The 19,649-nt window shown below is 52.8% G+C and overlaps 1 long non-coding RNA gene across 3 annotated transcripts; it reads right to left on the reverse strand.

Annotated features, from left to right (window-relative positions):
* Positions 1 to 1,554: 1,554 nt before the first annotated feature.
* Positions 1,555 to 6,587, reverse strand: LOC133056943 (uncharacterized). Of its 3 annotated transcripts, XR_009692942.1 has the most exons (3): positions 4,443 to 6,586; positions 3,807 to 4,069; positions 1,555 to 3,373 (listed from the first exon to the last, which is right to left on the reverse strand). It is a non-coding gene; the product is annotated as an uncharacterized LOC133056943 (long non-coding RNA). The 3 variants fall into 3 exon arrangements; XR_009692940.1 differs by having other exon boundaries at positions 3,807 to 6,587; XR_009692941.1 differs by having other exon boundaries at positions 3,721 to 6,587.
* Between the last annotated feature and the right edge of the window lie 13,062 nt (positions 6,588 to 19,649).

Below are 19,649 nucleotides of genomic sequence, written 5' to 3' on the forward strand. Positions count from 1 at the left end.
ACAGTGGTGTTAGCTATAACCGTCATGTTGTATAGTACATCCTCAGATATTTGTCTTATAACTGAAAGTTTGTACTTTTAACTGACCGCCTCCATTTCCCCCTCCCCACAGCACCCAACCCTTGCACAGATGACAAATCTTTTTTTTCTATGCATTTGGCCTTCTGTTTGTTTTAGGTTGCACACACACATATATATGTGATTATAGTATTTGTCTGACCGATTTTACCTGGCATATTGCCCTCAAGGTCTACTCATGTTGTCACAAATGGCAGTATTTCCTTCTTTTTATGACTGACTAATATTCCATTGCATGCATGTATATAATTGTGTGTGGGCATACCAGTGTCTTTATCCATTCATCTGTCAATTGTTGGCATGTCTTGGCTGTTGCAAATAATACTGCTGTGAACATGGGGGTAGATATCCCTTTGACATAGTATTTTCATTTGCTTTAGATATATTCTATCTAAAGTAGTGGAATTGCTGGATCATATGAAAGTTCTACACATAGTAGTTCTATCTTTAATTTTTTGAGGAATCCCATGCTGTTTTCCATACTGGCTACACCAATTTACATTCCCACTGACAGTGCATTCTCCACTTATCAGTCTTTGGGTGACTGTCATTGTAACAAGTGTGAGGTGATGTCTCACTGTGGTTTTTTCATTCCCCTCATTAGTGATGTTGAGCATCTTTTCATATACCTGTTGGCCACTTCTTTGAAGTGTTTATTCAGGTCCTGTGTTAATTATAGCATCATCATTATTACTTTGCTATGGACTTGTAGTTCTTGATATATTTCGAATATTAACCCCTTTCAGATATATGGTTTGCAAATATTTTTTCCTATTTCATAGGTTGTCTTTTCATTTTATTATTTCTTTTGTTGTATAGAAGCGTTTTAGTCCGATATAGTCCCACTTGGTTTTGATGCTTGTGTTTTAGGTGTCATATCTAAAAAAATCACTGCCAAGACCCATGTCAAGGAGCTTTTCCCCTGTTTTCTTCTAAGAGTTTCATGGTTTCCAGTTTTGCATTTAAGTGTTTGATTCACTTTGATTTTTGTGAAAACTGTGATCCATAATGGACATTTCTAATAAAGAAGGCTTTTGGAAACTGAGTATATGAGCAGACGAAGGGATGAGTGAGGCCCTAGGAAGGACACTGTGAAAACGGATGTTTGCCAAGACAGACTCCTGCAGAACACACCCCAGTGGGTTCAGATGTCAGCCAAGGACAGAGGGCAAAATGTGAAGCCAGGCCTGGGGGCTAGGGGGCAGTGGGCCAACTCCGTTTGCTCAATCAGTGGGTGTCTGTTAATCACCTACCTTGTGCAGGCAGCAGGCACCTGGGATACATGAGCAGCACATGAATCCCCCGCCCTTGGGGAGCTCATATCCAGGGTTAGTATAATGTGTGGAGAGCAGCAGTGACCCCTGGGGGAACCTGGCCTGTGTGTCCCCAAGCCTGCATCTTCCTAGGAATGTGTTTATAATAATATTAATTGCAATAATGGCAGTGATCATTTATAAAGAACGTATAGTCAAGACCATTTCAGGTTTTTTAAAATTATTTTTGGCTGCGCTGGGTCTCTAATGAGGTGCAGGAGCTCTTTGTTGCTGGCCTCAGGCTTTTTCTAGTTGCAGGCTCTTCATTGTTGCATGCAAACAAGCTTCTTGTTGTAGTGGATACTTTTGTTGAGGAGCACGGGCTCTAGAGGGTGGGCTTAGTTACCCTGTGGCATGTGGGATCTTTCCGGACCAAGGATCGAACCCATGTCCCCTAAGTTGGCAGGTGTATTCTTCACCACTGGCCCACAAGGTAAGACCCAAGACCATTTCAGTTTTAAGTAACAGAAATGCAACTTGAACTGGCTTAGGCAACTGAAATGGAGAATTTTTGCATATGTATTAATTTCTAAAAATACCAGGGGTTCCCTAGCTGCTGGCGTGGTGGATAGGGAGCTCCAAGGCCATCACCAGAGTCTGCGTCCTGCTCCATCTCTTGTCTTTGCTATCTTCTGACGTCACTGCACTGACGTTCACTCTCACATGTCCAAACAGTAAAAAATGGCCTTGGGTACCTCCAGGCTAAGGATCTCAGCAGAGAGCAAACAGCTCTTTCCTTGTTCCAGAAACTTCAGGGAACTGTGGCGGGGACTGGTCTGACTTGGGTCTCATGCCCAGGCCTGATCCGATCCTGTGGTCAATATTGAGATGTGTGGATTAGCCTGGATCTGGCAGTAGGGGTGGGACAGCCCTATTTACCCAGTAGGGACAGAAAGAGGGGTGCTTCTCAAAAGAAAGCAGGACCTCTGTTGGACACGTGGTCTCCACAATGCCCTCCCCCCACTCTGCTTTAGGCACAAACCTAGTGTCCATCAGGCATCTCCACAGTTCAGGGGGTGAGACCATTCTTATCCCCCTTGTACAGATGGGGAAGGCAGCTCAGAGAGGCTGAGTACCTTGCCAGCATCACATACCCAGCGAGTGATGGATAAGGAGCATGGACTGTTTTGTATTGGACAGAGGTTAGTGCGGGAGGCCACAGTCTCTGACCTACAGTATGGAGTCAGGATTTGACTGATTAGACCCGGGGAGAGATGAAGGGGACACCTTTATTGCTGGCATCTCTGATGGTGAATTTGACACCATTCATATTTCCTCTTCAGTCCCCAACCGCAGGGCCAAGACCCGTCGTGTATCTGTCCTCTTGTTCAGCATTCACCGAGGCCGTGCAGTGCAGACACAGGAGTCAGACTGCCGAGTTCCCTAGAAAGTGGGCCCTCTGGCAAGGGATTAAGGGCTGATACATTAACTTGGAAGTGGAATTCCAGGGCAGCTAGAGGGAGGGATAAGAGAAAGGAGGTCGGGAAGAACAGGAAGCAAAGCAAGGTGATGTGTAACCACTGTACAACAAACCCCATCTGGAAAAATGTGCCTGAAATGGTCCAAGGGAGGGAGGATGAAGGAATTTATCCTCCCATCTCATCTGCTGTTTCCAAACTCAGTCCAGCTGCTTGCAAATCAACACCCAAGAAGCAGTTGTCGATAGAAAGTTCCTTTTAATCAGGATGCCGGCAGTCTGGGGAGATGGTGCACTCGGGTGTTCCGCCAAAACCACCTCTGAAGAGTCTGCTTGGCCATGGAAGTTTCTAAGGGGGAAAAGGGAAGTCAGCTCAGATAATCCCTGATGGAGGGGGTCAGAGGTGTCATGATCGCCAGCTGTGTGCAGGCTTGTCGACTTCTTGTGATCTTTCATGTTAGTGCTATCTTGTTCCCACCATTTGTTCGTGCGATTACCGAGGGGGAAGCTGGGGAAGAGATCTGGTCACCTGGTAATTACTTATTCTTCTTTTCTACTTCTTTGATCTGTGGGAAGAACCAGCAGGTTAGGCAAGGTATTGTGTGATCTAAAGATCTGAAAGGTATGCTAGGTTACTGACAACAGGGCCTCCTGCAGAGAGTTCTTTCCTGCCGAAGGTGCTTACGCTACCGCTCGAAGTGCATCCCGAGAACTCCCTCCCTCCACGTGTATGGCTCGACTTCTCCAGCCTCTTTGGCCATTCGGGATCCAGCCCCCTTACCCTGGCCTGTGGTCTGGGAGGGGTCAGCTTCAGCTGTGGGACAAGAAGCCAGGAATCTGGTGGACAGAGGAGCTCCAGAGGTACCCAGGTATGCAGTACACCCACATCCCAGTAAAGTGGGGATAACAGTACCTCCCCGAGGGTTGCTGAGAAGACTTGCGATAATGCCTGTAAAGCACTTAGTAGTGTCTGGCTCCCAGGAGGTGAGCTGGACTGACCATTAGTTGGTTTTGCCTGGAGGTTCTTGGGCGGAGCTTCACTGAAGGGTGCGGTGGTTGAGTTTTTTCAGGCAGAACTCTCTTCTGTGGTGAGCTGGCTCAAAGGAAGGGAAGGCTGTATTGAACCACAAAACTGTGGGGCCCAGAGGTGCATCCAGCTTCAGCACAGTTGGACCAGGAGTGACTCTGAGTCTCAGGAGAAATGACCCAGGTTGATCCATAATATGGGCATCGAGGAAACGCTCTCCTCAACCTCCAGGGACCTGAACCAAGAGAAGATTGAATGAATCTCTAGGACAAAGGCAGGTCAGTGGTTGTTTGGGGTCAGGAGGACTGACCATAAAGGGGAATAAGGAACCTGAAATGTTCTACAACTCGATTGCAGTAGTAGTTACAAGGGTGTACACATTTGAAAAAACTCATGAATTGGACATTTAAAATGGGTGCATGTAAAGTATAGCTTAAAGTTGATTTTTTAAAATGAGATCAAAGAAAAATATAGCTTTCTTAGGACCCTATGACAGAAACCCAACTCAGGATAGTTTTAGAAAAAATGAAATGCATTCATTGGCTCATATAATCAGATTAGTCCAGAGATGTGGTCAGTTTCAGGCATGGCTGGGTCCAGGGGCTTACTGATATCTGGACAGCATACTTTTTCCACCTCTTGACTCTTTCCTCTTTGTTGGCTTCGTCCTCAAGTGGAGAACAGGAGTGGTCACCAGAAGTTCCATCAACCTGGCAACTCCCATGAAAAGTGAATGCCTCTTTCCCGTGGCTGCTGCAGAAATCCCAAGCGGGGCATCTCAGTGTCCAGCTGGGACACATGCCAGCCTCTAAAGCCAGGGGATGGGGCTGGCCCCATGCAAACCTCAGGGGTGGGGAGGAGTAACCCCCAGAGGAAAACATGAAAGGGCAGAGGACCTTGGGTCAGGAAAACCAACTGATGGTTCTCACCTCTCTCCATGTACCCAGAAGGCAGTGTTATCACCCATTCCTACCTCCAGACACCTCCACTCCCCAGGGGCCAGGCCATCAGGGATGGGCCCCAGACTCATTCAAGACCCAAGGCTGCTTTTCTGCCATCTCACAGGCTGTGTGTGTTAGCTAAATATAAGAGTCAAAACAGAAAGTGAGCAGTAATCTCTTCCCCACCAGCCAAGGCAAACAGAGGGCTATTCCTGAGTGTGCTGGGCTGTCCATCTGCACCCCAAGGAGGCTGGTAGGGAGGGAGGAGCTCTGGCCCAGAGGGAGGTCATGAAGCTGACGGCATCTGGACCTGTAGGATGAACCCCAGTGAGGGGGAGGATGCCTCCCTGGGCCTCAAGGGCCAGACGAGAGGAGCAAAGGGACAAGGAGAGCAGCTACTTAGTCCAGAACCACCATCCTAACAGGGTCTGGCCAAGGGCAGGAGGGCCAGAGAGGAGACTGCAGGAAAGGTCATCTTTGTAGAGATCACAAACAGAAGAGACTATGCAATGCCTGAAGACCTACACTTGCTTCCTGAGCAGCACGGCTGGTGTGAAATGAACATGCTGTCCACACGGATACCTCCAGGTCAGAATACTGGACTGGGTAGCCGTTCCCTTCTCTTCCCTTCCCTTCCCTTCTCCAGGGGATCTTCCCAACCCAGGGATCGCACCCGGGTCTCCTGCAACGCAGGCGGATTCTTTACCAACTGAGCTACTAGGGAAGCCAGCTTTACCCAAGCCTCAGGCTAAATGATTGCCCCTCATACAAACACCCACCAACTCCAGGAGCTCAAAGTTCTGTCTTTAGCGTGGCTGCTTGAGGCTTCCAGTTGAGCTGAGGTTACTTCTGACCCAAGTAAGCAAGGTTGCTTAGGGCCAGCCCCCCCCAGATCCCTAAGAAATATGGGCAAGAGAAGACCAAGCTGAGGGGTCCCCCTCCCCTTTTCCCACCATGCTGCTGGCTGAGCCGGCCCGCGTAACCATGCTGTCTTCTGGGAAGCAGGTTAAATGGATGTCGTTGCCGCCAAGAGCATGTACTTGGCAGCAGAGCTGGTGGGGAGCAGAGCAGGAGCCAGACGGAGGAGACAGCCCAGGCCCAGCAAGGGAAGGCGTGGCCCAGGCCCGGGTCCTGACCACCAGGGCAAGCCTGGGAGCCAGGCCCAGAGCTGCTGGGCCTTGTGGGGGGCATGCTTAGCCCCCAGCTCCCATCTCTGCTGTTATGTCCAGGCCCTTCGGTCCTGCAGACCGGCCCCGGAACAGAGACACTTCCTGGAGCTGACAGTGCGCCTGCCTGCTACTTCCCTGCACTGGCAGCTTGCCCAGGTGGCTCTCAGGCCAGGCTCCGGGAGTCCAGCTCTGCAGGAACAAGGGAGGGGCAGGGAGGTGCCCCCAGCAGGCGTCCTGACCCTGAGGGCTGCCAGCTCAGAGCAAGGCCCCGATGAGCAAGCCCCACACAGGCTGGGTGTCAGCCTGCCAGCAAGGAGCAGGGGCCAGTGGGCCTCCGCCACCCCCCCAGCTGTGAGACCTGGGCCACGCCTTTTGTGAGTTCTGCAAACAGGGTTAAACCCTGCCCTGCTCAGAACTGGGATGCTTGGCAGCATGCAGGCTGGTGGGGGCAGACTGTGGATCTAAGCTGGCCACGTACACACTCGGCATTTGGGGAATTAGGGGCCGACCACCCAACCTCCCTGGGGGGCAGACACCTCCTCCATGAGACAGTGGCATTTACCCACCCACCTCAGGAGGTTGTGATGACCACATCTGATTCTAACGACATATGCTTACTATAAATAGCAATTCTAGAAAGAGCACTGGCCTTGGAGTCAGAAACTGCAGGTCTATACCCCAGCTTGGCCGCATCCTTGCCATGTGTCCTCTGGGGAGTCTCCTGAGCCTCCGTCCCCCGTCTGTAAAGTGAGGATCAAGAGTGACAGTGAGCAGCAGAGAACATCCTGGAAGTGAAAGGCTGTCAGCGGCAAATGGCCCAGTCTCCTCCATCAGGTCCTGAAGGAAGGGCTGGAGGAAATCGCTAACGTGTGAGTGTGGAGCTGGCTAGTAGTTCCCTGGCCACTTAATAGAATCACCTGAGGAACAGAAGGAAAACAAAGATCCCAGGGCCTGGGTCTCTCCCAACACCCAGCAATTCAGATCCAACTGGTCTTGGCATGGGAGGTGGCGCTGACATTTTTTAAACGTTAAGTGATTCTTCCGGGTGACCAGAGTCGGGAAGCGGTGCAGCAGCTTTACTTAGAACTCAACTGGGACACAGCCCACATTTTTGCTTGTTGTTGTTGTTTGGCTCTGGCTTGCAGGATCTTAATTCCCTAACCAGGGATCAAACCTGTGCCCCTTAGAGAAAGCACAGAGTCCTCACCACTGGATGGGCCAGGAAAAGTCCCAGAACTCACGTTTCTAGCACCCTCCCCAGTCTCTGTTTAGAGACAGAAACCCCGTGCTGCCCCAGTACCCTCCAACGAACTTCCTGGCTGGAGGCGAACTTCCGTCCCCGGCCCACTTGGCAGAAAGAAAATCAGAGACTTTCTGCCTCCTGATGGGCCCAAGGCCATCACGCAAATGAGTTACAAGCCCTCCCCCTTTCGGAAGCCCTACTCCTGCTACCTGGGTGAAGGGTGTACAGGTGGCGCTAGTGGTAAAGAACCCACCTGCCAACGCAGGAGACCTTAGAGACGTGAGTTCAATGCCTGGGTCAAGAAGATCCCCTGGAGGAGGAAATGGCAACCCACTCCAGTATTCTTGCCCGGAGAATCCCATGGACAAGAGGGGCTTGGTGGGCTACAGTCCATAAGGTCACAAAGAGTCAGAGTCACTACTGAAGCAACTTTGCACGCATGCTCGTACATGCAAAGAGGAAAAAAAATCCTGGAAGACTCTATAGCCAACATGATCTCTAGGTATGGGCACCTATAAGCCTCTTTCATCCTTCTGCATTTTTGAAATGTTCTACACTTGGAAAGCAGTTCTTATATGATTGAGGGAAAATCAGTAATGTTTTGCTTCTTATGTATTGTCTTTTTTAAAAATTGATTTTTTTTTTCAGATGTTCTGGGATAAAGAACCAGAAAAACACTCTGGAGCAGGAGGTTCATGGGGACAGAAGGGAGGGACGGCTGAGTGGACATTAGCAAATGCTTAGCTATGAGGGAGGATGGGATGTGTTCTGTGGCCCTATGTCCACCTACGATGTGAGAACTGCATTTCATGAGAGCCTCGCCCACCTCTAGAAAAGAAGTAATAAACATCACCACCATCCCTGCCCCCCCGCCCCCTGCCCATGTTAACCTTTACCTTGGAGCCAGCCGTCCCTTCCCCTGGACAGAAGAATGTTGAAGCTCCTTAAAAACTGTCTCTGGGGCTGGGGTGGAGACACAGCTGGGATCACAGGTCCCGAGGAGGAGGGGACGGCTGGGGCTGGCCAGGAGGAAGGCGGGTCCTGGCGGTCAGGGTCCCACACACGGCCATCTTCTCAGGTGACAGGAGCTTGCCAGTCAGCACCGGGGGAGGGAGCCTGAGCAATACCTTAAGGATGAACTTCCTCTGCTGACCTGGGAGACCAGTGAGACCCCCGGGGGGTACCCTGGGAGTAGGCTCAGCCCTGCTTACTGCCTGGTCACCTCCCCAGCCTCAGCCAGAGCGGATGATTGTGTAGCTGTGGCATTTAGTGACATCCTTGTTGAATGGTGTTCTTGTGTTCAGGAAGACATGTCACCAACTTGTATTTCTGCTTGACCATCCCCCAGGAACCCCAGTTCTACCCAAAACATCCAAAATAACTGGTTGAGGCACCTGCTGGGCAAGGTGGAAACCCAGGAAGTGAGATGGGGTAGAGACCACCTGCCCAAGAGAAAGCAGGCTCTAGGGTCAACAGCTGCAGGGAAGACCTCGGTCCACTGCAGGCAGATTTGCAAAACGGCTAGCTCAGCGGTCGCAGGGTGCACGCTGAAGCTCCTCCTGTTTTAAAACACAGTGCCCCTACATGGGGCTTCCCAGGTGGCTCAGTGGTAAAGAATCTGCCTGCCAATGTGGGAGACACAGGTTCAATCCCTGGGTCGAGAAGATCCCCTGGAGGAGGAAATGGCAACCCGCTCCAGTATTCCTGCCTGGAAAGCTCCATGGACAGAGGAACTGGGCAGGCTACTGTCCACGGGGTCATCAAGAGTAGGACATGACTTAGTCCTGGGTACACCTGCCCTTGAAGCCCCCCTTCCTCAGGTTGTAATGTGCAGCTGGGTTCTGGGGACCCTTCACTGCGCACAAACCAGGGAGACCTTGCATTCTCCTGGGCTCCCATCTGTGCGTGAGTGTCCCGATGCCCAGCCTACCCAATCCTCCACCAAAAAAGATGTTATAAAAGTACATGCCAATAAATGCACCAACCAACAAAACATTAAATCATCAGCAAGTCCCCCTACAGTCTCATTTCAGGACGACACGGGAGGACACGCCAGCTGAACCCCAGGTAGTTCTCCCCATCCCAGGGGGGCCAGGTGGGCAAGGGCTGGGCTGGGGCCGCCGCCCGATGCACACTGCAAGAACAATAAGGATTTTTAGGGGCATTATGACTGAGTCAGAAAACACAGCTGCCCCTGAAAGTCCCTCATTTTTCTTGCTGTCCTCGAGCACTCTCCAGGTGAGGAAGGAGTCAGCCAGCTGACCCAGGTGAACCAAGGTAGAATCGGTGACCCCTCCCCGACACTGGCCCACCCCTCCAGCCCACAGGAAGCTCTGTGGCAGGTGGGGTGGCTGCAGGGTCTCCATGGTGGCACAGTTCTCAGCCTGGACAGTGGCTGGCTTCACTGCCCACGCCCCAGGCAGTCCCAGGAGAGACCAGCCCTTGGTCCACCCAGAGCCAACTTGGAACCCAGCGTCTTCTGTCCACAAGGAGCCACAGGCTAGAATCCTGGCAGAACCCCAAGTGGATGAGGGGGTCCCGAGGGAAGGGTCATCTGGCCTCTGTCAGGGCAGCAAAGGCTCAGCTCCCAGCATTAGGGCCCCAGACTAGGAAGACTCCAGCTGGCCACTCCCATAGACCCCAGACCTTTGGCATCCTCAGAATGCCACCGGTCACCGGTAACCCATCACCTGAAGCTGGGCCATCCCACCCAGGTCTGGGTTCAGCTGGAAGCCTGCCCTACCCAGCCGGCACTGCACCCACTCCTCAGGGGCCCCCGGTCACCGGCCCTGCTGTGGGTGCAGCAGGACACGTGGCTTTTCAGAACAGGGCGGACCCTGCTGTAAAGTACGTCCCACAGCAAACAGACCAGGCTCCACTACCCGCTTACTTGCTGTGTGATGGCATCTAAGTTGCTTAGATTCTGTGTGCCTCAGCTTGCACATGGGTAAATAGAACGAATGGCCTCTTTTGCAGGGTGATGTGAGCACTGAAGGAAGGAAAGCATACAAAGGTTTGGGCTGGCTCCCAACACAATGTCTTCCCCTATCCAAGCAGCTTCCCCCTTGCCCTCAGACCCCAAGAGCTGGGCCAGGCTCCCTGGGAGTCTCCGAGGACTCAGGCGGTGGAGAATTCCTCTCTCTAGGAGGGGCAGGTGGAGATGGGGTGTTGGGGCACAGGCCTCGGTGCTCTGTCAGCTCTAACGCTGCACCGTCTTCCCACACCCCAGGGTCCGGCCTTGTTCAGATGGAGAACACCTGTGCCAAATCCCAGCTGCCTCTCAAAGCTACATTATAGCAGCTGTTACCTCACTACAACTTTCAGCTCTAACCAAGATCATCATGCATATACTCCACCAGCAAAAGCCAAACTGTTGGGCTTCACTGGTGGCTCAGTGAAAAAGAATCCGCCTGCCAATGCAGAGGACACAGGTTCAATCCCTGATCCAGGAAGATCCCACGTGCTGCAGAGCAACTAAGCCCATGTGCCCCAACCATCGAGCCTACGCTCTAAAGCCCAGGAACCGCAACTGATGAGCCCACGCGCTGCTACTACTGAACCCCTGCCCCCAGAGCCCAAGCTCCGTGTCAAGAGAAGCCTCCACGATGAGAAATCCAAGCACCGGCACTGGAGCAGCCCCCGCCTGCTGCAACTAGAGAAGAGCCTGCGTGGCAGTGAAGACCCAGCACCACCAAAGATAAATTTTAAACGAAAAAAAAAATTTTTTTTAAAGCCAAACCCTCTCTACACTCTAGGATCCAAACCTGCATCACTCAGCAACATGACCACATCCAAAGAAGCCCCCGCCTTCGGTCTGCACATCCTTGGCCTGAGGGGGTCCTCCAGTTGGATGCTACGGCCCCAGTGCAGAAGAACAGATGAGGAGGACGAAGGGGGTCAGCTCACCGCTTAGCAACCAAGAACCTCGGCCAAGCTTCTAAACCGTTCTGTGCTCCAAGATCAGGGTAATGAGAGACCGCCCTGGTGGTTTGGTGGCTAAGACTCTGTGCTCCTAATGCAGGGGGCCTGGGTTCGATCCCTGGTCAGGGAACTAGAGCCTGTGCACTGCAACAAAAGGTCTCACATGCCGCACCTAAGACTTGGTGCAGCCAAATAAATACTTAAAAAAAGAAAATCAGTGTAACTACGTATTTTATGGTCTTGCCAGAAGGATTAAATGAGTCAATGCCTATAAAGGCTTAGAGCTGTGCCCAGCATCGAGATTTCCAGAGTCAGCAATCACTACCATGCCTGCTTTGTGCTTCAAGGTTCAGCTCACCTTTCCTGACCCCAGCCCCCCCACCCCCCCAGTTAGAGCCCCATCTTCTTTCTCGGTGCTCCCCGACTCCACACTCATCACACGGCTTTGCCTATCCCCCCACCCCCGCCCCTCCCAGCACCGACCTGGAACCACCCACATGACAGTCCCTTGCACTTATTAACAATGCTGACTCTGGGGTCCCGGAGGTCCACCCAGGGGCCCTGGAGTCTGCACTGCTAACAGCCTCCTGGTGTGGTTCACAGGGTCATGCAAGTCTGAGAAGCACCGCTCTGGGCCCTCTTACCACCACGGTACAGGCAGTGCCTGGCCCGGGTGCTCAGTAACAAGGTGAGGTTTGGGGGATGGGGGTGCCCTGGATAGTGGCCAGAGGACCCCCCATACCGTGCTAGTGTGTGACGGGGACCTCCCTGGGCTTGGCTCTGACATCACCAAACACACCAGCCCCCAGCCTGGTTCCCCTCAGCCCTCCCACTGAGTTGAACTCTCACTGCTGATTGGGGGCGGGGGGCGCTGCACCCTTCTGCTGGGGGCTGAAAAGTCATCAAGGCTTCTGAGGGAGCTGCTGAGCACGGGGGCTCCACCCCAAAATTGCCAGCAAATCACAAAACGGTGATGGAAGGAAAAGAAAAGGCCAAGCCCTTGTTTGCAGCTTGAGAAAGTCCCACCCGGACTAGGGAAGGAGGTGGTGGAGCAAAGGTGGCAGAATGTCCTGGAAGGAGCTGCTGGGCACGGCCAGGGCCCGTGGCAGGGGTGGCTGAGCGGGGTGGGCCTGGAGGAGCTGGGCACAGGGGCGCTCAGCTTAGGGGCGTGGGCTCTGTAAGGTTCTGCCCTCCTTCCAGCCACCCAGCCCCCTGCCCCCAGGTCAGCCTGCCGTGGGGGTGAGAGTCAGCGGTCTTGGCTGGATTTGGGCCTCCACTGCGATGGAAAGCCTTCTTGGACTCACTGGCGCATCCACCCTTGCTGGCCACTCTGGGGCTGGGATGAACACAGTCAGGAGACCTGAGCTCCTGGGTTTACTTTCACTCATCTCTCTGCCAGAAATTCTCTGGCTGAGAACACCTCCTAAACACTCACTCTCACCCCCCCAGATCCCCCCCACGCCCCATGAGCGCCAGCCCTGCCTGGCCTGATGCTGATGGCCCCTGTACCCTGAGGTTAGCTCAGCCCCCGAAACACTCATCGGCGGGTGGAGGTGCAAGTGCCCCTTGGCAAGGCTGGACCGGAGCCCAAATGCATTCATCTACATGAACACCCACTCCCTTGAACCAGGCCGGTCCAGGGAGCGCGGTGCCTCCCTTTCAGCCATGTTTCCAGAGCATGGGAGAGGCAGACACCAGGGGGTGGGCACTGCCTCATCTCTTTACTGCAGATAGCACTGGGGCAGGGAAACAAACTGACCAGGCCTGTAGACGGCAGGGCTAACAGATGGGGAAACGTCTAGGCTTAGGGTGTGTTTATCCTCCTCACAGGAATCAGCCAACTGTGGACCCCCAGGCCAGACCCACTACCACATTCACTGTTTTATCAGAACACAGGTACTCATTCATTTACATGGTGATGGCTCAAGTGGTAAAGAATCCACCTGCAATGCAGGAGACACAGGAGATGTGGGTTCGATCCCTGGGTCGGGAAGATCCCCCGGAGGAGGAAATGGCAACCCACTCTAGTATTCTTGCCTACAAAATCCTGGGGACAGAGGAGCCTGGCGGGCTACGGTCCATGGAGTCGCAAAGAGTCACACATGACTGAGCGCACACACACAAATATCCCACGGGGAGGATTCACCATAATGTATCTTACTGTTTTCTTTATGTTGTTTCTAAACTTCCACTGTTATAAATAATAAGCATAGCGAATATCTTTTTTTGTCTTCAGCACTTTGTATCATGGATTCTAGGAAATGGAAGAGAAGAGAGTTGCAACAGAGGCCCCATGGCTCCCAGAGCCTAAAATATTTACTATTTGGCTTTCCCAAACAAAGCTGGCCAATGCTTACTGCTGACCAGCATTCACTCCGCACCTAGGAGGCTCCAGGCGCCCAGCTGGGTAGCGAGGATCTAAGTGAGCAAAACCTGGTGAGCCTTCGTGGAGTTCAAGGTCTGGGGGGAGAGGGCTCTGCAGGCCTCGGGTCCAGCCGCCTTTGTCAGGCGCATGCTCCTACTCCAGGACTGCATCTTCTTACCCCAAACCTTCTGGCCCGACGTGCTGCAGAAGTTTTCAGGTCTTAGAAAGATAACATGGTGCACAGGCCACATACTGTGCAACACACCAGCAGAGCAGCACCCTCCCCCCCCCCCCACCGCGAAATTGCACAAAGGAACATCTCTGCAGGGAAAGCCATGAAGATTCATGCTCCCCGGGAGAAATCTAGACTCAAGTCAGTTTGGGTCAAGAATTCCCATGAAATTCGTTCTAAAAACAACTTTTGGTTTTCAGAGTTTAGAATTTTGGATAAAGGACTTGGGGCTTGCCCCAGGCACTGTTACCAAATGGGAACTGAGTCCATTCCTTGGTCGTGGTTGGAGGTGCCCACCCCTGCAGGCTGCCCCCTCTCCTTGCCAAGCCTCCTGGCACAGGAAGCACACACAAGGCACAAAGTGAATGAATGCAGATCATCACAAATTTTTTTTTTTTTTTGGTCCAAAGGACAGCTACCAACGTTACTGCTGAAAAATGTACAAAAGTAGCATTTAAACCCCACCTTCATCTGCCTGCTGCACTGTCAGGAGCAGAGAGAAGCCATCATGAGTGAGAAATGTTTCCAACTCTACTCAGGACAAGGAAAATAAAACTGTTTTCTGGCCACTGTTGCTGCCTAACAGCAGGCAAATTAGGTATTCTGTGGGGAGCAGGTGAGTAGGTGGCAGCCAAAACTGAAAACCCATGATCTTTCCCCTCATGTACGTCCTTGTGGCCAAAGTTTCATTGGAAATCTAAAATAATTTATCTCATCACAAATTCCTAACAGTTAATTAGAAAAATGTACTAACTGGATACAGATGAGACTGCTGGCTAGCATCACCAATTTACTGGACATGAACTTGAGCAAACTCCGGGAGATAGTGGAGGACAGAGGAGCCTGGCATGCTGTAGTCCATAGGGTCACAAAGAGTTGGACATGACTTAGCGACTAAATACTACTAATTGGATAATCTGGTTTCAGACGTTCTAATTATACTCCTGTGTGGGGGGTGTGGAATCAAAAAACATATATAAAATAATAGCACTTTTCCCCAAAAATGTAAAGTATCTAAAGTTTAAGATTGAATAAAAAAATTGCACACACCTCAAATCCTGACAATGAAAGAATATTTTAGTATCTATAAATAGTGCAGTTCTTCTGCATTAAAGGGTGCTATCTGAAAAGGATTTCGGCGACAATTCCCATCAGATGTCCTAGAATTAAATGGATATCCCCCTTTTTAAGGCAACGCAGTTTTAATGAAAGGTCCTACCCTATTTCTTAATAAGAGCACGCCCACGAATGACTCCCAGAAATTTCCTCATCGCCTGAGATTTCTAAACCAACCGCAAATTGGGAAAGAGGTGCTGGACACCCCTGGTGATCTGTACCAACACCACGGGCACTCGGCAGGTTTCTAGGAGGAGATTTACTCCAGGAGTGATGAGCAGGCGTTCTTAGCCTGCCTGACCCAAGGCCTGGGGGAAGAAGGTCAGAGGGGATGGTGGCCGGCTCTCAGCAGGTGAGAGCCCGGTAGGCAAGTATCTGGAAGGTGGCAGTGATCAGGGGGAGGGCCGAGCAAACCCTTCCAACCAACCGAGGGCCGCCTCGCCCTCCAGGACTATATTTAGTCAGGGCTGGCGGCCCCAGCAGGGCGGGGCCCGGGGGAGGCCCAGGCCGGCCACCTGCACAAACCCCAGCGCCTGCCGCCCTGCCGGCATCTCGGTGGGGACGTGCTGGGGCACCACGACTGCTGCTGCCCAGCCACCGGCACCCTCGCTGACATTTCCTCCAGCCCTCTGCCGGGCACGTGCCACCCATCTGACTGACAGATCTGGCCCAAGACAAGGGAGGGGGCGTGCGGGGCCGCGGCCGGCAGGGACACTGGCCAGGAGAGTTAGTTTCACTTTCTAGTTTTCTTCCCTGGGTCGCCTCTCACCCAGACGGCAGAAAACGTCCTTGAAATGCCAAGAGAGAGAGGAATCTTCAAAAATGTTCCCTGTCGTTGTCTTTTTTTTTTTTCTCTCCCTCCCAAGGTCACTGTTTGCCTCTGAAGACCGGGTTAACAGCCTTTGGTGAAAACCCCAACTACGTAACTTCGGTCCCCCGGGCTGCTGAGCCCTAATACGATTACACATCTAAATGCAATAAACGGGGCAAAGTGGTATTATTTTTCTGGGAAAAACCAACATCATAAAAGGGTCTTTATTGAATCAAGGGCCGGTGAACTGTTCTCTTGCCTAATTATGGCTCCCCAGTGAATGGGGCTGGGTTTCCAGGCAGGACGCCTTACAGCACTCCAGCCCAAAGGGCGACGGGATATTTGTCAGGACTTGTCTCATCACAACAAAATCCACCGAGAGGACGATGGAAGGGAGGATGCCAAGGCAGGCTGGCCGCAGCCCCCCTCCCCCACCCACCAGCTCTGGAAACAGGGGGAGCTGGTTCTTGGGGCCCTGCTTCTGTTTTAAGGCGTGTCCTCTTCGCGGCTCCATCCTCACCTCTTATGTTCAAAGTCAGGATCCTAGACCCTGCTCCTTTCCACTGTCAAAGCTTAAGTAATTTCCCAGCGTCCCGACACTGCCCACTCTATCCCCAGCTCTATAGAAAAGGCCCATTGTGGAAATGTGATATTTTGCAGATGTTTTAACATTCAGCGATTTGGCCGAGGTTCACATGCACCCAGACCTGGGCGACAAAGCAACCGCCTGCTATCCCCAGACACGGGAGGAGAGGCAGGGCTGGGGGGCTAGATGGACCGAGGCTCAGCCCAGGGCGGGAGGAAGCCTCCGCACTGCCCAGCTGGGAGCAAGTGGGCTGGTTGACTTTTCCCAGATACACAGGGGTCTGGCCAGGCAAGTTGGAGACCAACATTTTGCTTATACGTAAGTCCTGGTTCCAAGTAGCTGTTGAATCGCCCTCTTGGTTCCAAGAGCAGACAGTTTTTTTTTTTTTTCCCATGTTCTTAAGCTCACAACAGCAAGCTCCCTAGGAAAGGATTCTCAAGAACAGTATCCCGATGCTCTCACTTCAGTTCAGTTGCTCAGTCATGTCTGATTCTTTGCGACCCCATGGACTGTGGCAAGCCAGGCCTCCCTGTCCATCACCAGCTCCCGGAGTTTACGCATATGCTCTCACTTACAAGTGATCAAATGAACTCACAACCGGAAGAATCTGTGACTTTGCGCCCCACCCTCCCCTCTTAGGGTATACCAGGCCTATCTCTGCGAAGAAATGGGAACCCCCACCCCACCCCCACATGGCTTTTCTTGCAGGGTTTTCTCCCCAGACAGCAAAGTGGCAAGGAGGCTTGCCAGGCTCAGGGTGTACTTCCCTGACCTCACTGAGGTTCCTTCACTGGCCCCATAGATCCTGGGGTGAGCTATAGAGTCACTTAAGAACAGCCACTGGGACTCCCCCCTACCCCCAAGCTTGGGTCCCCCACCACGAGCCCGCCGGCGTTTCACCCAGGCCTCCTCATGTGACCCCTGTATTGGACTACAGAACGGACCTGTATCATCACTGATGGGGAAACAGTCCCAGGAAGGCATGTCACGGGTCCAAGGTCACCCAGCTAGTCCAGGGAAGAGAGCCTATAAAGCTATCGCCCTTTCCCCAACGCCTGCCTTCAGCCTCCTGCGAAACCAGTTTCTGTCAACATGTAAGCAGCGCTGCAACTGACCTGTTTTCAGAAGGGTTGGGGGAGGAGGTCTGCCTCATAGTTGGAAGAGCCAAACTTAAGCCTCAGCCACCAAGGAGGAGAAGCCAGCGTTTCTCCTTGAGCCCCACACACCCCAGGGCAGAAATCCAGTGCGAGGAAGCTCGTTTCGTGAGAATGAACCACAAAATCCTCAAAGACGGATCCAAATCTCCCAGCTGCACATCTCAGTTTTGCTCCCAACCCTCCCAGGGTCCCAGGCCCGTGCCCTCCTCTGCACCTCCGGGCAGGCTGCCTCTCGGCTCCAGACCTTAGGATGTTTAGGCTACAAGGGGTATGCGCTGTATTCGGTGCAGACCCCACTTGACAGAAAAAGGGGGATCTCAGGTCCAGAGTGGCAGAGCTGAGATTAAAATTAGGCAATGGTTCTTTCCACATAGCACCTCCTTCCCCAGTCCTCCTGGGCAGCCAACACAAGGGGTCTGGCTCCAGGGCAATTTCAAAATTCCCCAGAGCCTGCCAGAGGGGAGGAGGGAGAGGGGAGGGAGCACTCAGTGGGTAAGAAGTCACCTGCCCGGTGTCCCCGCAAACCCTGCCCACTGCCCTGGGCTGGAGGGATTAGGGTCTACCTCAACCGCCAGTTTGAAATGCAGAATAAAAACACCACTAAGTCATAAAAAGGGCTTTTCCTGGTGGCTCAGTGGTAAAGAATCTGCCTGCTAATGCAAGAGAGAGTAGGTTTGATCCCTGAGTGGGGAAGATCCCCTGGGGAAGGAAATGGCAACCCACTCCAGTACTCTTGTCTGGGAAATCCCATGGACAGAGGAGCCTGGCGGGCTACAGTCCGTGGGGTCACAAAGCAACTAAAACAACAGCAAGGCCACAAAAAAGCATAAGGAAGTCCAAGGAAATCCTAATTTTTTAACTCCCCATGCTGATTACTCTGCAGCACTTTTTGGAATATCAAAGTACTTCCTTCCCCTCCCTCAGCCCCTCGATTCTGCACCCTGTTCGACTGGTCCCACTAGCGTTTATCTGGCTGGCCAAGTTGGTCAAGAAGGCCAAGGTGGTCAGTGAGTGAGCAGGCCAAGAGCAGTTGTGGCAATTTGCCTTTCCTGGGGGCCTCCTTGGGACCTTTCAGGCTGGACGCATGGCAGAGTGGATGTGCGAGGTGGCCACTTCTGCACGCCCAGGGCTCCTTTAAGGAAGCAGACCCACCCACCTCCCTGTTCACAGCTCACTGGGGCCTGGCTCCAATCCAGCAGGCTCTACTGCACCTAGAAGGCTGAGCTTCCCGCTCCCTCAGCACAGGAGGCAGTTGTGAGATCCTGGGGGAGTCTTGCCCCTCAGAGTTGCAGCCTCAGCTATAACAAGAGGACACACCACACCCCTCATCTGCTCTCAGAACTGGGGTACTGACAGGAGTGGGCAGGAGGGGCCATGACCGTCTTACCCACGGTTGTCACCCCAGCCTGGCCCGGGCCCTGGCATGTGGTTGGTGGACAATAGGCTCCGACAGGGGAAGGGGGTCCCAGACATCACCCCGCTTTAGGATTACAAAGCTGCTGTTCCCAGTGGGTTAAGTAACTTGCCCAAAGGGCCACGGGCTTATTCAAAATAAGAGGGACTCTTAAAGGTCTACTGGTAAGTGCCAGGCACTCTGCCTGCACTTTTCACATAAGCCTCACCACAGTGTTACAAGGGAGGTCTCAGAACCCTTGTGTACAACAGAAGAAATGGGCACAGAGAAGTTACTTGTTAAAGGCTACCCAGCTGGCAAGCGGCAGTTAGGAGGACTCCAACTCTACCCCCCAGGCTCCTCTGTCCATGGGATTCTCCAAGCAAGAATACTGGAGCGGGTTGCCATGCCCTCCTCCAGGACATCTTCCCACCCCAGGGATTGAACCCAGGTCTCCCACATTGTGCGCGGATTCTTTACCATCTGAGCCACCAGGGAAGCCCAACTCTAGCCTATCTGTACCCCAAATCCACCTTCGTGGCCCTCACACCGGGCTGCTTCAAGAAAAGCCTTCATGGACCCCCAGTGGATCCCTGCTTCTGACAGCTGGGACATCAGTGCACAGACCCGGATCGGGAGCGCTGTCCTTCTGTGTGAAAGAACAGAGACAGGCCAAATATTTACCAGCCCGTGCAGAGCCACAAACCAGCCTGACAGCAGAATCAACTCCGTGCAGGAATGAAGGCCAAGCTGTCGCTACAGAAAGGGGGGGGGGGGGCGGGGCGGGGGCAGGATCCTGACCGTTGCTGAGGCTTCAGACAGCTTGGCTTTGGTCAGAGGAACTGAAAGAGACCTGGGGAGGCAGCTCAGAGGCTGTCTCT

This window comes from Dama dama, chromosome 5 (genome assembly GCF_033118175.1).
Source record: "Dama dama isolate Ldn47 chromosome 5, ASM3311817v1, whole genome shotgun sequence".
Taxonomy (NCBI): Eukaryota; Metazoa; Chordata; class Mammalia; order Artiodactyla; family Cervidae; genus Dama; species Dama dama.